A 14974-nucleotide genomic window follows, 5' to 3' on the forward strand; every position below is an offset into this window, starting at 1 on the left:
CAGGGTTGCCTAAGACCATCAGAAAACACAGATATTTACATTATGATTTATAACAGTAGCAAAATTACAGCTATGAAATAGCAAAGAGAATAACTTTATGGTTGGGAGCAACCACAACAGGAGTAACTGTATTAAAAGGGTCACAGCATTAGGAAGGTAGAGAACCACAGGTCTAGATGAAGGCCAGAGGGTGAAGTCCTTATTAGGACCAGCCTCCAGGGCTGGAGAGATGGCTCAGAGGTTAAGAGCATAGAGGTCCTAAGTTTAATTCCCAGCAACCACATGGTAGCTCCCAACCATCTGTAATGAGATCTGGCGCCCTCTTCTGGCCCTGCAGGCATACACACAGGCAGAACACTGTACATATAATAAATAAACTGTACAAAAAAAAGGACCCCCCCAAAATACATTTTTTTTTTTTTGGAGCTGAGCTCAAACCCTGGCCTTGCGCTTGCTAGGCAAGCACTCTACCACTGAGCTAAATCCCCAACCCCCCAAAATACATTTTAAAAAGTATGAGCATAATATAAAAATACAGGGGTCTTTAAAAAAGAACCAGCTCCAAGGCCTCTCCCAAAGCAGCAAGAAGGCCCATGGCAGGCTCTGTCCCCAAAGGGCAATGAATGCACAAGAAGAGACAACAGCGGCCACATCCACTGAGAACACCAGCAGTAAGCTACGGGCCATACCACAGAGACCTGTCAGCACGTACAGTTGACCACTCTGCCCCTGAAACTCCAGCCCCTGAAGCTGGGGTTCTCTTTACAAAAGATGAAGGGTGGGGTGCCAGAGGCAAGCACAGAGCTCTGGACCAGGTCCAGCCTTCAGCAAGGGACCAGGACAACTCTGTTAATGATGAAAAAGGGTGGTCATGGGCTCTTAGCTTTCGATCCCAGAATAAGCAGCTAAGAACATGCAAGAGGCCCTGCACCCTTTGCAGCTGTCACCCCACTGCCCACATACAACTCTAATTCTCAGTGTCTCACACCTGAATATGAGCAGGTGTGTCAGCCAAGGGCTACCAGCTCAGAAGGCAAAAGTAGCCAAAACAGAGGGCGGGGAAACGTGGCAAAATGGGATAATCAACAAGCAGGGCTGGGTGCAGTTCAGTGGCAAACACTTGCCTAGAGTGCAAAAAGACCTGGATTCTGTCACTGTTGTACGATATTATTTTAAGATGTATTACATTTGTTGATGCTGTGGAACATTTGTTTTAATGAGGCAAAGATGTGTTGTATTCTTTTTTTGGTTTTTTGTTTGTTTGTTTTTTGTTTTTCGAGACAGGGTTTCTTTGTATAGCTTTGCGCCTTTCCTGGAACTCGCTCTGTAGACCACCAGGCTGGCCTTGAACTCACAGAGATCCGCCTGCCTCTGCCTCCCGAGTGCTGGGATTAAAGGCATGTGTCACCGCTACCTAGCTTGTGTTGCGTTCTTTTATGTTGCATTTGTTTAACTCTGTGAAGCTGTGTTACTGTGCCTGTCTAAAACACCTGATGATCTAATAAAGAGCTGAATGGCCAATAGCAAGGCAGGAGAAAGGATAGGTGGGGCTGGCAGGCAGAGAGAATAAATAGAAGGAGAAATCTGAGAGGAGAAAGGAGGGACAAGAAAAGGAAGAGAGAAGGACTCAGGAGCCAGCCACCCAGCTTCACAACACAACAATGAAGAAAGAGAGAGAGAAATAGAGAAAGGTAAAAGCCCAGAGTCAAAAGGTTGAGAGATAGTTTAAGAAAAGCTGGCAGGCCCCTCAAAGAGTCAAAGAAAAAAAAGTTAAAAAACAAAACAAAAAAACAGCACTGCAAAAAAAGAGAAAACAAAGGATGAAGGTGAAGAGCTGGTAATCAGCCTTGCCCTCAGGGCCTTGACAAGACACAGTCCAACGAGAGATCAGAACAAGCATATTACTCAAAAGGGGAATGAAGGAAAAAAGAGAGCAGAGCTCCTAGAAGTTGAGTTAGCCCAGCACCACTTCAGGGCCTCTGCAGTAGGTATCCACAACCAACAAAGCACCAGAGGGCACAGGCCACCTCCTTCTACCACATAAGGCACTCCAAAGGAGAGCAACCCTTGGGAGTGTTTGCCCCAAGAGCAGAGGGTATGAGCCACAAGGTCCACACCTGCTGGAAGTACCATCACAGCCAGGTAGGGCTCAGGCTGGCAAACAAGATGTACCCAAGCCTAAACTCTGTCAACAGAAGAAGGGAACAGAATGAATGAGAAAATCATATGAACACTACTAGAAAGATCTCAAACAAGATCAAACACCCACTTTTCATTGTTGAAAATATATACACAAACTGTTAACAGAAGCCAACTAGCACTTCCTCTGTGACTTTGAAATGAGGCTCAAAAGCCAGCATGGAACTGAACAGGGCAAGGTCAGCATGTAGCAAGCATTAGGAACAGGGCCACTTCACCAACACCACACAGAGCACACACTGGCTAGCCTAGAGCCTGGCATGAGTTTCCATTAGCAGATACAGGAAACAGGTTGCCCAGCCCATGCATCTCTGAGCTCATTTCAATAAAGTGACATCAACACATGGATGCTGTTCTCAGCCAAGAATATACCACACCACTCACATACTATTCCTGTTTAGTTTGTCTGATCTGAAATCTCATGGCCAGGCGGTGGTGGTACACGCCGTTAGTCCCAGCAGTCAGGAGGCATCTCAGTGAGCTCGAGGCCAACCCTGTCTACAGAGTGAGTTCTAGGACAGACTCCAAAAGCTACAGAGAAACCCGTCTTGAGAAACAAACAAACAAACAAAAAAAAAAAAGGAAGGAAGGAAGGAAAAAAGAAAGCCCATTCACATAACTAAAAGCACAGCACTTGGTATACTCAGCCCCAGCAGAGTGACAACCATCTCCAACTTACAACAGAGAGGAACAACAGCCAGAGCAGGGCCAGCCTGTGGAGGAGACTAAATTAGAATCAGCTACATCACAGGAGCAGCACTGGTTCCCCAAAAGCCTAGCAGAGCCAGCAGGGACACAGAGCCATGGGCAGCCTGGCCTCACTGCTCATCTAAACCAAAAGCCCCTAAGTCCTCAACCTCTGAGCCACACGCAAACAAGACAGAGGCTTTGCAGGGTCTTCCATCAAGGAGAGTGATGATGACAAATGGTCATTCCTGGCCCATGGGCTGCCACAGTGGCTCTCACACACCTTGCTGTGACTTTTTATTTAATTTTTCAAGACTCAGCCTGCATGCCAGAAGAGAGCACAAGATCTCATTACAGATGGTTGTGAGCCACCATGTGGTTGTTGGGAACTGAACTCAGGACCTCTGGAAGAGCACCCAGTGCTCTTAACCTCTGAGCCATCTTTCCAGCCCACTGTTGTTACTTTCACAGATAGTTGTCAGATGCCATGTGAGTGCTGGGAATTAAACCCAGGTCCTCTGGAAGAGCAGCCAGTGCTCTTAACTGCTGAGCCATCTCTCCAGCTCTCACACACCTGTGGTAACCTCATCACAAAGGACACACATCAACCTAGAAAGGCCACAGAAGTACAATGCAACTTAAAAAAGAATTAACGGGCTGGAGAGATGGCTCAGAGGTTAAGAGCCACTGGCTTGCTATTCCAGAGGTCCTGAGTTCAATCCCCAGCAACCACATGGTGGCTCACAACCATCTATGATGAGATTTGGTGCCTACTTCTGGCATGTAGGTATACATGCCAGAACACTGTATACATAATAAATAAATAGTCTTAAAAAAATTAACAAAATCACTAGGATTTTATATCTTAAAATAAGCCACACAGTCATTAGAGAAACAGCTTGTTATAAAGCAGGAGCACCTGTAGTTTAAAAGGCAATGTATGACTCCAAGGAAGATGAAGGGCTCCTAAAGGAACAGGCACAGGACCACAGGAACAATCCAATCCACATGAGGTAGGAGTCCCAAATCCACATGAGTCAATATCTGAGAAAAAAAACAGCGAACAAAAGTGAAAGTTCTTCCTTAGAGCACAGTGACAATTACCAACAGAAAATTTAAAATCCACCACTTTACAATATCCTACAGAAGTTTCTGGCAAAGATCATCTCTGAATGTCAACCACAGTCAAAGGTAAATAGATTATTTAAGCCTCCAAGTTTCTTCCCACAAGACAATTACAAAGGAAAATAATGAAAACTAGCCTGAACCACAGGATCAAAGTGACCACAGCCATGGACAGGACATACAGACACCAAAAGACGAAGAGACACTAAGGAAATCACAGCCCACTGTGGGACTCCTCACAAAAACACAGAACTTTAACCTTTCTTTCGAGATAGGGTTTTTCTGCATACCCCTGGCTGTCCTGAAACTCGATCTGTAGACTAGGCTGGCCTTGAACTCACAGAGATCTGCCTGCCTCTGCCTCCAGAGTGCCTGGATTAAAGGTATGCACCATCACCACTCAACCAGAACCTCAATTTAATCAGGAGGAAATGTGAGGGGAACCTGGTGAGGCTATCAACAAAAATAACTGACAGATCGTTAGAAGTAGTAAATTGGGTTGGAAAGATGCTTCAGTGGTTCAGACACTGGCTGCTCTTCCAGAGGACCTGGACTCAATTCCTAGAACTTAAATGGTAGCCCACAACCATCTGTAGCTCCAGTCCCAGGGGAGCTGATGCTCTCTTTTGGTCTCTACAAGCAATGTATGCACATGGTGCACAGATATATGCAAGCAAAACACCCTAAAAAAATTTTTTAGGTTTATTTTTTTTTTAATGTATAGTGTTCTGCCTGCATGTATGTTTGCAGGCCAGAAGAGGGCACCAGATCTCATTATAGATGGTTGTGAGCCACCAGGTGGTTGCTAAGAATTAAACTCAGGACCTCTGGGAGAGCAGCCAGTGCTCCCAACTTCTGAGCTATCTTTCCAGCACCCCACCCCACCCCAACCAAATTGTTTAAAAATAATTGCTAGGTCATGAAAGAGCAGAGCAAGGCCCCACCCAGGCCAAAGAGAATCAAATACAATAATGATCCTCAAAGGGACAATATCCAAAGTCTGACTAGTTGCTGTTAAATAACACATTACTGACTTTAAATTTTCGAAATTTTATCGACATTCTGTGTGAGGTGAGGTGTGGATATTGGGAGGGTCTGCGTGCTGCTAAATAGGGGAGTGGTTAAATAAGTATGAACTGTCACCCTGTCATAACCACAGATGTTAAAACATGGAACAAAAAGCCTGTGGAAACTCTGCCGAAGGAGGCACTTATACAGCACTATTCACAAGGACAGGCAGCGCAAAAGCAGCTCATGGGATTAGGGTGTGGCTCAGTGGTAACACCTGTCCCTAGCTAATCAAGGCCCTGAGCTCCATCCCCAGCACTGCAAAACAAATAAAGCAGTTCACAGGAGGGGGAGCAGACAAGCCAGGTGCTAAAGAGCCTTTCCTGCAAAGACCCAGTTTCCAGATAAAGTCACTCCACAGATCTTGGGGTTAGAGCTTGAACATAGCTTTGGGGGATGCAATACAACCCATAATGCCAAGTGAACCTCCCCTTACAGGAACCTGGATGCACAAAATGAGACACAGCTCAAAAGACCTCCTTAGAGGGCAATCAGAGAAGCCTCTCCGAAGGGTGACTCCGGTGCTAAACAAGACTAACAGCTGAGCAAGAGCAGAGCGGACAAAGGCAGACGTAGGGAAAACACAGCTTAATCAGAGAAACCCGGCTCAAATGACAGAACTGACCAGCCCTGCCCAGGAGAGGCACAGGTACTCTGATGGGAGCTGAGAAAGGATTGCAAGCTCAGGCACTGGGGGAAATATAGGCAGTCCCACATCCAGCCCTCCTGAGTGTCAACTCCCCACATGGAGTGAACACACCACAAAGGACAGGCTATAGTCAGCTCACTACACCTCAAGTCACCAAAACTGTTTTGCAAGCAAGCCAGTAGCTTGGATAAACCTGGCCCCAGCTCCCTGCTGTTCCTCCCCACTCAGCCACACTTTCCAAGCCTTGCAACTGCTGACTCCTAAGGCAGACCCATGTGGCAGCCTAGAGCCTGGTCTCAGAAGGTGATGCCAGTGCTGCAGGCTCCTCAGTCACCCTTCCTGAGCTCCAGGACATAGAGAAAAGTCCTCACCCTAGCCCAAGGTCTTCTTCCTTTCCATCCCACACTGTTGCCTTGCCAGCACCCCAAGACTGGCACACCCTGAACAGATACTACACAAAGGCAGTACAGGAGTGCTCACCAACCTAGGGAATGATCCTCAAAAAAGGCATCAAAGACCAGGTGGCACACGCCTTTAACCCCAGCACTCGGGAGACAGAGTCAGGCGGATCTCTGTGAGTTCAGGGCCAGCCTGATCTACAGAGCAAGATCCTGAACAGGAACCAAAACTACCCTGTCTCGAAAAGCAAAAAAAAAGTCACACATAGATGTCATACTGCTTCTTGAAAAGCCTGGAACAAAGCCTTGTTTGAGTGCCACAAAGTTGGTACAAGTTTTTTTAAAAAGCCTTTTCAAAACAAAATGAGGAAAGTACAGCCGGGTGGTGGCGGCAGTGCATGCCTTTAATCCCAGCACTCAGGAGGCAGAGCCAGGCAGATCTCTGTGAGTTCGAGGCCAGCCTGGGCTACAGAGCAAGATCCAGGAAAGGCGCAAAACTACACAGAGAAACCCTGTCTCAAAAAACAAAAACAAAAAAAAATGAGGAAAGTACAAAACCTCCCTGACATAACTAATCAACATCTTGATAGTATTAAAATCCATAACTAGTTGATTTGGACAGTAGGATGTTTAATTTAAAAGTGCACAGCATAAAAGTCAATTCATATAATCCATCACACTGACAGGCTAAAAAAGAAAAAATCCTATTTTGGGATCAAAAGATGCCAAAAAGCATTTGATAAGATGCAACAAACAATCTATTTCTCTGTCTCTGTCTCTGTCTCTGTCTCTCTCTCTCTCACACACACACACACACACACACACACACACACACAGGAACAGAAGATGGGAGGATGGGCTAGGGAGGGCTAGGTGGCAAAACACATGTCTAGCATGCACAAGGATCTGGGTTCCACCCCGCAGGACCAGGAGAGAAAAAAGGGAAAGGTTGTTACTAATTATATGTTCCCCTCCATATCTCAGACCTTTCAGTGTTATTACATCCTGAGGGCTCTTCCCTAATGAGTGAAAGAGCTTGCTTCTACGGCTCAGCCTCTACCTTTCCAGTACAGGAGGAAACGCCTCCTCTCTTGGACCTCATACACAAGGCCACAGCCTTTCTTTCCCTTCTAACAGATGAGGACTGAACCCCTTCTACATCTTCCCTTCCTTCCCATCCTAGAGAACATGACCTTCCCCTCCTTTCCACAAGAGGACACAGCCTTCCCTTCTACCCCTGCCTTCTACCACATAAGGACATACCCCTCCTACATGAGGACATAGCCCTCCCTCCTTTCCACATGAGGACAGAGCCTTGTCCTTCTGTCCTTTGTTGCACCAGATAGATACTACCTTTCTCCCCCATCACACTACATGAGAAGATGGGCTCCTCTCTCACACGTGAAAGCATGGTTCCCTCCCTCCTTCCACCACATTAAGGCCTTCTCTTTTCCTTCTATCACATGAGATTACAGCCTCCTTTCTCCACTATGTGAAAACATGACCCCCTCTCTCATTCACGTGCCAAGAGTAAGGCACACCCTCCACAGGGGTGAAAAGTCCTGCATTCAGGGCACTTCCAGACATGACTGAATCTCTTCACCTGGCTGCTCTTTTGCATCCTTGTGGGGTGTAAGTACAGTGTGTCCCAACTACTATGAACAACTCTAGCAGATTAATCAAGTTTGAAGAGCCAGGTGTGAGAACCTCAGTTTATAGCCAGTCAATCAGAAGCTCCAGACATAGACTTACAACAGTCTGAGGTAGGGCAGTGTTGTATTCTAAAGACATGGGAAAGACACACACCATACAACAAGGCCCACTAGGGGGTTTACTGAGGGGACTGAGAAAGAGGAAGGAGATGGGAGGTGGGCAAGGCCGGCCTTTTATAAGGGAGTGCTCTTAGTGGCTGCAGTTGAGGTTATACCTTGTCAGGACCCTAAGGGCAGGCCAGTACAAAAGCCTAAATGCTAAGAGGCAGTCCTGGGGAAAGATCCCTCAACCTGTATGGACTGGTGTGGCCTCCATGTAGACAGTGGCAAACATTAATTAGATTAGGGGTAACCAACTGGTCTCTACTGAAGAACTTGATTGCTGGTGGAGGTCACATACAACTTTCATGTCAGCTGCTACAGTATGAGTATTGAAAAACTTCAAAAAGATTTTTTAAAAACACTAGTGTTAAATGTTTTTAGAACAGCAAAATAGGCCATGAAAAAAAAAATCCCTCAACTTGATAAATATCTACAAAAAAAAACAACAGCTGGCAAGGCAGTGGTGGCGCACACCTGTAATCCCAGCACTTGGGAGGCAGAGACAGGCGGATCTCTGTGAGTCTGAGGCCAGCCTGGGCTACAGAGAGAGTTCCAGGACAGCCAGGGTTACACAGAGAAACCCTGCCTTGGAGGGAAAACAAAAAACAAACAAGCAAACAAAAAACCCAACAACAACAACAACAACAACAACAAAAAACCAGCTGCCAGGACTGAAGTGATGCCTCAGTGGTTAAGAACACACATTGCTCTTGCAGAGGACCTGGGTTCAGTTCCCAGTACCCATATCAGACAGCTCATAACTTGTAATTTCAGTTCCAGGGGATCTAACATCCTTTTCTGGCCTCTGAGAGCACCTGTATGCACATGGTGCACATATAGACAAGTAGGCACACACACACACACACACACACACACACACACACACACACACAAATAAATTAATTAATGTTTAAAACTAATTTAAAAAAAACAGACATGGTAGTGCATGCCTTTAAAACCAGCACTTGGGAGGCAGTGACAGGTGGATCTCTGAGTTCAAGGCCATCCTGGACTACAGAGTGAGTTCTAGGCCAGCCAGGAATAGAGTGAGACCCTGATACAAATGAGACTCTGCCTAACAAAAAACCAGTCAACCAACAACAAAACAAAAGCTAACATTTGTAGTTGACAGCAAAAAAATTCAAATCACTAACTAAAGCAAAAATGTCCCCTCACCATCTTTTCTTAATATCATACTACAAGTCCTAGCTAATTCTTATAAGAAATAAAGGGAAATAAAGACAGGCAGTGGTGGTGCACACCTTTAATCCCAACACTCAGGAGGCAGAGGCAGGTGGATCTCTGTGAGTTCTAGGCCAGCCATGTCTACAGAGTGAGTTCTAGGACAGCCAGGGCTACACAGAGAGAAAGCCTGTTTGAAAAGCACCACCCACCCACCCCCCAAAAAAAAAGAAGAAAGAAAAAAAAAGGAAATTTTAAAAAGGCTGACAGCTTAGGAAGAAATAAAACTACGAAATCATCTATGTAGAAAATCTGAAAGAATTAACAAAGCAATGGAAAGATAAGCCATTATAGTTAAGATTGAGACTGTAGGAATTAACACAGAAAAAGCAATCTCAGCTGAGTTTGGTAGTCCACATCTTTAATCCCAGCAGAGGCAAGCAGATCACTGAGTTCAAAGCTAGTCTGGTCTACAAAACAAGTGCCAGCACCACCAGGGCTACACAGTGAGACCCAGTATCAAGGGGAAAAAATTCCTTTTACCATATATTAGCAATGAACAAGTGGAAACAAATTAAAAACCCAATGTCATTTATGTAAGCATCCCACAAAATTACTGCCATATAAATCTAACAAGCTATCTTCTACAACTATGAGTAAAACTATGACACTCTAATGGAACAAATCTAAACATGTCCATGCATAATGCTAACTTGACCTAATTTGATCTACACAGGCAATGCAATCCTAATTTTACTAGTCCATACGTAATATCATAGGGTTAAGAATACTTGTTGCTCTTGCAGAGGACCTGGGTTCAATTCCCAGCACCCACATGATAGTTCACAACTATCCATTACTCCAATGCAGGGGATACAATGCCCTCTCTGACCTCCACGGGCACCAAGCACATACATATTACACATATATACATGCAGGTAAAACATTCATACATAAAATTAAAAACCAGTAGGACAGAAGAGATAGCTCAGTGGTTAAGAGTGCTTGCTACCATTCCAGAAGACCCAAATTCCATTCCTAGCACTCATCAGGAAACTCACAACTGCTGGTAACTCCAGTTCCAGGAAATCTGATTCTCTTTTCTGGCCAATCTGGGCACTGGTACATACATGGCATATACTCACATACACATACATACACATAAATAAACTCCCAATGAAGCTGAGGCTGGATTTTAACATCTGCAACTTCTGTTTCCACCTTCTAAGAATACTGGGATTACAAGCATACCACTATGCTCAAATCTGATTCTAAAGTTTATGCAGAGATGCAAAACACTCAGACAATACATGCTAAAACAGAAGAATAAAATCAGTGAACTAACACTACTTGACGGGGATTTATTATAGAACTACTGCAATCAAGCTAGTGCACTATAAGCAAAAGAACAGACAGACAGAGCAAAGCCTAGAAACAGAAGTTCATTAATACATCAAATGACCTTCGGCAAAGCAGAAGACCTGATCAACAAACAGAGATGGGACAACTGGATATTTACATGCTAAATAAATAAATAATCTAGAGCTGGCATGGTAGGACACAATCCAAGCATTCAGGAGGCAGAGACAGGCGGATCTGAGGCCAGCCTAGTCTACAGAGCAAATTTCCAGACAGTTTTCTACTACACAGAGAAACCCTGTCTGGGGGGGTTGGGGGGGAGACAATCTAGACACAGACCTGATACCCTTCACAAAAAGTAACTCAAAGGATCATAGGCCTAAGTGTGGAGTTTAACACTCTAAAACACAGTGCTGGAGCAATGGCTCAGAGGTTAAGAGCACGAGCTGCTCTTCCAAAGGACCTGGGTTTGATCCCCAACATCCACATGGCAGTAACTGTCTATCACTTCAGTTTCAGGGGAGCCAATGCCTTCTTTGGCCTCCAAGGGCACTGCATTCACATGATGCACAGATATAAATGCAGGAAGCAAAACACCCATGCACACAAAATCATTTTTAAAAATCATTAAGACTATAAAACTCCTAGACCAGTGGTTTTCAACTTTCCTAATGCTGCAATCCTTTAATACAGTTCCTCAAGTTGTGATGACCCCAACCACAAAATTATTTTCATTGCTACTTCTTAACTATATTTTTGCTATTGTTATGAATCATAATGTAAATATCTGATATGCAGGATAACTGATATAACCCCTGTGAAGGGTCATTCGATGGCCAAAGCAGTCTCAACCCACAGGTTGAGAACCATGTCCTAGATGATAATATTCATGTCCTTAACTTTAGTAATGACTTTAAATGGGTACAATCAACCAGGCATGGTGGTACATGACTTTAATCCCAGCACTCAGGAGGCAGAGACCAGCTTCACCTACAGAGCAAGTTCCGGGACAGCCAGGGACTGTCCTGGTATGTAGACAGACAATCTACACAGAGAAACACTTAGGGGAAAAAATAACTACCCATTAGCAAGACCTCAAGGAGTTAAATAACACTTGTGATAGTATCCGAAACTCTATTACATGTTTAAATTACAGTCGCTCATGGAAGTTAATTTTCCTTTGAGAAACATCATTGTAGAATATACAGGAGTTTATTTTTTTCATTATTACTAATTTTTTTAAAGTTGTGAGCCACCACACTGAGCTTGATTATTTTTCCTTTTTGTGGTTTTGTTTTTGTTTTTCAAGACAGGGTTTCTCTGTAGCTTTGGAGCTTGTCCTGGAACTCACTTTATAGACCAGGCTGGCCTCGAACTCAGGGATTCACCTGTCTCTGCCTCCTAGAGGCGTGCGCCACTACCTCCCAGCTCACATTAATTTTTCAAGTAAGCATACAAAATAATGGCTTTTATTATGCCATAAAAGTGTTTTTGAGCTGAATATAGTGATAATTCCTTCAATTCTAGCATACAGGATGTGGAGGCTACAGGATCACAAGTTGGAAGCTAGCCTGAGTCACATAATGAGAGCTTGTCTCAAAAGCTAAAATAAAGTGTTTCTTTAATTAAAAAATTTTTTCAGTGTTCCAAAGCACCAATGTAAAATAACTAAGGATTTTCTTGATTCTTGTCTCTACCAGTAAAATCATGTTCTCTCTCTGATTACAGCTCCTTGATATTCCTAGTCCCTGAGCACGTTTACGTGTGTGTTCACAAAAATATCTGTAGCTATTAAATCTGCAAGTTTAAAAAGTAAAAAAAAAAAAAGGGGGGTCAGGGGTTGGAGATTTAGCTCAGTGGTAGAGTGCTTGCCTAGCAAGCGCAAGGCCCTGGGTTCGGTCCTCAACCCTGGAAAAAAAAAAAAAGTAAAAAAAGATGCTAGGAAGTGGTGGTGCATGCCTTTAATCCTAGCACTCTGGAGAAGGCAGAGGCAGGTGAATCTTTGAGTTCAAGACAGCCAGGGCTACATAAAGAAACCCTGTCTGGGGATGAGGATTTAGCTCAGTGGTAGAGCGCTTGCCTAGCAAGTACAAGGCCTTAGGTTCGGTTCTCAGCTCAAAAAAACCCTGTCTGGGGGTGGGGGTAGATTGCTTGGGCTTGAGGAATAGATAATTCAGTGGTTAAGATCATTGGCTGTTCTTGCAGAGGACCTGTGTTGGATCCCCAGCAACAACATGGTGTCCCCACATCCTGTAACTCCAGTTTCTTGGGACCAACACCCTCTTCTCGCCTCCAGGGGCACCAAGCATTCACGTGATGCAGACACACAATCAGGCAAAACACTCACCCATACACAGAAAATAAATGTTTTAATTAAAAATAACAAAACAAAACACTGTTTGGCATTTTCTCTGTCTCGGAGTAGCAACTACAACTGTCTCTTCAATGGTTGTCAAATTCAACCTAAATGAAGAAAAACTAAAAGGCCATGTAAATTAGTATGGCTCCAGTCCAAGCCACAAACTCCTATACCAGAAGGAAAAGTTCCAGAACCAAGATCTAAGTTCCAGGAACAGCTAGCAGAATCATTTATCAAACCACAGGTAGGGACTAGGCCTTCTCTACCCAATACCCAAAGAGGTGTAAGGAGGGAACTAGGTGCCAGATCCAGGAGAGAGTCTGAAAGAACTTCCACATACAAGCCTGCACTGACCAAATCCGTGTTAAAAAAAAAAAAAAAAATCCCAGTTTCTAAACAATTCCAATTTCCATTTTGGAGTAATATTCAGAATTTCAAAAGAAAACCATCCTCAGTCCTACCCTTCAAAGACCCTCTTTCGCCTCGGTGGTGGCGCACGCCTTTAATCCCAGCACTCGGGAGGCAGAGCCAGGCGGATCTCTGTGAGTTCGAGCCCAGCCTGGGCTACAGAGTGAGTTCCAGGAAAGCAGCAAAGCTACACAGGGAAACACTGTCTGGGGGAGGGTGGGGGGGAGAGACCCACTTTCATCAGAAACACAAGGTTACCAAATACATATTTGAAGAAGCAGCGTCAGGAAGCACCAGTCAAATTTCTTAATGTAAAAACAAAGCCAGAGGTGGTGGTGCTTGCCATGCACTCGGGAGGCAGAAGCAGGTGAATCTCTGTGAGTTCGAGGCCAGCCTGGTCAACAGAGTGAGATCCAGAACAGCCAGGCTACACAGAGAAACCCTGTCTCGAAATGAGAAAAACTAAAAGCACACTCTTAAAGTCAAACGAATTCATCTTTAAAATTCTCAGAATTGAGGGGTTGGGGGTTTAGCTCAATAGTAGAGCGCTTGCCTAGCAAGCACAAGGCCCTGGGTTCGGTCCTCAGCTCAAAAAAAAAACAAAACAAAACAAAACAAAAACAAAAACAGAATTGAGACATTATTATAAACTAAGTAATGGTCGGGAGGTGTAAGTATGCCAGGCTCAGGGATAAAGTCCCAACGCCAGAAAGAACATAGAGGCTTAGGTTCATACTTAAAAGATATATCCAATAATGAAATACTCTGAGGTGCAATTTAAATTGGCGTGATATATTTCATATCCGTACTTAAGACTAAAGGAAAATAAAATCCAACCTACAAAGTAAGGCAACAGCCAATCAGGAGCGGCAAAATACACTGTATACATCTCACATTCCATCCTCCACTCACAGGAAGTCTTAAAGGGACTTACACACCCTTCAGTCTCCGCAGAAAATTGGCTTCGGAATACACTTCCAAGTCACCTTCCACAGGTCCGTGGGGAGTATCTGCTCTTAGGATTCCCTTAAGGGACCATCGTATCTCGTCAAACTTCCTGCTTCCTGGGTACAGAATAACAATCACTGAGTCTCAGAAACAGTGGGCTCAGGGGCCCACAGGCTCAGCACGGCGACAAGAGGTCTCAAAGTCGACACGAGAAGTGATTCAACAAGTGGCAGCGCGCCCCAGGCGCAGCGGGCAAGGCCTTACCGCCCGGCGTGCAGGAGCGCGCACAACAGGAGTGCTTGGGGCCTGGCCTGCTAGGAGGGGTCCCGGGACGCGCGACGACTTTGGAGAGCTGGGGCCCTGGGGGCTCTGGGGAGCTGAGGCCCGGGGGTCTTTGAGGTGCTGGGTCCCCGGGGACCTGGGGGTGTCGGGGCCGCGGGACACGAGGACCGTGCTGGGCCAGGGGCGCGCGGGGACCTTAAGGTGCCGAGGACGCCTGCCGGCCCGAGGGGCTGGTGTTCCGCGCGCTGCGGCGATGCACCGGGCTCTCGACCTGCGGCTGCGCGGCGCCGGCCGACGTGCGGAGACTCCGGACTGACAGCACAAGGACACGGCGTTCTGGCGGCCGGAGTTGGTGGCGGCGCTCGGGCGAACGACGGCCCGGAGCACTCTCCGCGAGGCCGGCGAGCGCCGGGCTCCGTAGATGGGGCGGGGCGCCGGCCGCGCAGGCTGCGCTCCGCGCATGAGGACGACGCGCCTCAGCCACCGCGGAACAAAA

At 45.6% G+C, this 14974-nt stretch overlaps 1 protein-coding gene across 7 annotated transcripts in view; it reads right to left on the reverse strand.

Moving 5' to 3' along the window:
• The window catches only part of Fam53a (family with sequence similarity 53 member A), a 31816-nt gene extending 16842 nt beyond the window's left edge, over positions 1–14974 (reverse strand). For 2 of the 7 annotated variants that reach the window (XM_036201516.1, XM_036201515.1), the window contains exons 1-2: positions 14187–14974; positions 3806–3930 (exon numbers count right to left, since the gene is read on the reverse strand). The gene's annotated coding sequence lies outside the window, so the exon portion shown is untranslated. Of the gene's footprint in view, positions 1–3805; positions 3931–14182 lie in introns of all 7 variants that reach the window. The other 5 variants (XM_036201517.1, XM_036201519.1, XM_036201522.1 and 2 more) reach the window with 5 other exon arrangements.

This window comes from Onychomys torridus, chromosome 10, assembly GCF_903995425.1.
Source record: "Onychomys torridus chromosome 10, mOncTor1.1, whole genome shotgun sequence".
In the NCBI taxonomy this organism is placed as follows: Eukaryota; Metazoa; Chordata; class Mammalia; order Rodentia; family Cricetidae; genus Onychomys; species Onychomys torridus.